This window comes from Cynara cardunculus (genome assembly GCF_001531365.2).
Source record: "Cynara cardunculus var. scolymus isolate 2C chromosome LG 13, CcrdV1, whole genome shotgun sequence".
Taxonomy (NCBI): domain Eukaryota; kingdom Viridiplantae; phylum Streptophyta; class Magnoliopsida; order Asterales; family Asteraceae; genus Cynara; species Cynara cardunculus.
Window position 1 is genome coordinate 6,177,276 of NC_037540.1, and position 2,337 is coordinate 6,179,612.

A 2,337-nucleotide genomic window follows, 5' to 3' on the forward strand; every position below is an offset into this window, starting at 1 on the left:
GGAATAAAATATAAATTTGAAGATATCATAAAAATTTGAAAAAATATATATCAAGTATTAATATCAAATCAACTATTTAAAAGTTCTCATTTTTTATGTAATTTCTTTGATTTTATTTTTTATTATAATTTAATTTAAGTTTAACAACGAAATAATTTATTTTTGGTTTAATAATATTTTATAAAGATAATAATTAAGTATTATGTTAGAACTCAATGATTATCTTAATTATATTTTAGATTTTTTATATTTAAAATGAAATGTTTATCTTGTATTTGATTATATTTATCTGCAGTTAGTTACACAAATTCAGATATGGAGCTTTAATAAGTTGTACCTACGCACAATCTACTTGCAATYTTGAGWTTTAAGTAATATGCATTAATAAACAATACTTTACGCATAAAAAATGGTTTTTAAGAGTTTTTTTAATCAAATGTTTTATAATATAGTATAGATAAAGCAAATTGGTGAAACATGATAATTAGGGAGTAATTTAGATTCAAGGCCCAATTAGATCCAGAAATGGGCCAAAATGTCCGGCCGATGACGGATCGTGGGATCCGTTAGTTGTGTTTTTTTTACGCTTCCCATTAAATGGTTCGTCTGTTTTTCATTATTAGATCACATATAACTTATTTGGTTTTTGACTGTCTTATGTTGTTCCACCAATCAATTTCGAATAGTATTTATCATTATTTTATTTATTTCATGTTTTTATCGTCTGCTTTTAATGTAGGAACGATTTGTTAGAAAGGATTGTTGGACAATATAAGACATGAAGTTTAAAAACAGATGATTTGTATCTTTAGATAACCCACATTCAAAACAATTCCTAACGGGGTCAATGAATATTGTCCAACAATTTGGCACTTTCGTTTACTTCCTCGGACAAGCATGTTTTAGGGGTAGTCTGGTAAGAGCTTACCTTCATGAGTCACCCCCTTACTTCCGATATTGACTCAATTTTCATCCATCAAACACCTTCTAGTTTGTAAACATTTACCGGGTAAGAATCTTATCACCAATTTACAGGGTAAATTATCTGTCTCTATGTTGCCTTCTACTGAGTAACATTCTCGGCTTTGTCGTATTCAGACGATAAAGTAAATGACATCCATTAAGCCCTTCCCGGACAAAATTTAGTAAACAATCTTTTAGTTTTTTAATCATTGAGGATTGTGTTGGTCGAGGATCGAGGTCCTCGCACTGCCAGCTTACATCGTCTCACTGTTGAAGTACTTATGAGTTCTTTTATAACTATTGATTCTTCTCTTCAAAAAATACATACATTTATATGGATTTTAAACTAGCAGTACAAAATCACTAGCAAGGACACTATACGAAGATAAAATGATAAAGACCTTTTACATACAGTTTCTAATAAATGAGAGTTGTCAATCATCGATGTACTAAATTGGAGTAGGGTGTTGGGTGAAGTATTGAGTGACATTGAATATATGTAGTTTCATTAACTTAAAGTAAGTTGTCGGTATGGTCCCGATCATTCTAATCTACGAGATCCATTTGTCTTCCTGATGTACTTCTAAGTTTATTTAAAGTTGAAAATTTATAATTCGTAAACCACAAATGTCTCATAATATCTTGTATTTCAAGAGTTATAACTTTATTTGAATATCACTTAAATTGTATGTATAGTGTATAACTTGTATTGGTCTCCTTTGAAAATGACAAAGTAGAATACTTGTAACCATTGACCTCAACAATTACTTTGAAAATATAAACTGTTCCTCCATCACTTTAAATTATATATATATATATATATATATATAGAGGGATGTTATTCTACACCTGTTTGCCATTCCTACACCCTATACAACCTTCATCTCAACCTTTCAATTTTTAATCAATTAATTGTTTCCTAATATAAAGTATTAATCATAATTAATAAACTCTATTCATATTCCATAAATATTCAAATCATAATAAATGAACTCCAATCATTTTTATAAATATCTCAATTAATTGGGTTGCAAAGGTTGTACAAATGTACAAGGTTGTAAAAAAAATATACCCTATATATATATATATATATAATTGAAGGAAAGAATTAATCAATGGGACCATATATAAATTAAGGGGGAGACTATTGACACCCCTTAATGAATACTGATGGCACCCCAATTCTAAGCCATCATTTCATTTTTTTTTTCTTTTAGTCTTTTTTGTCTTTTTATTGTTTTACTTTTTGTTTTTTCTTATTTAAATATATACACACACATTGATTTTTTTTATTTTTTTAGTTTTTTTCACTCTCATTTATTTATATTATATTTAATATGAATCATTAATCAATATATAATTCTTTTATATCAT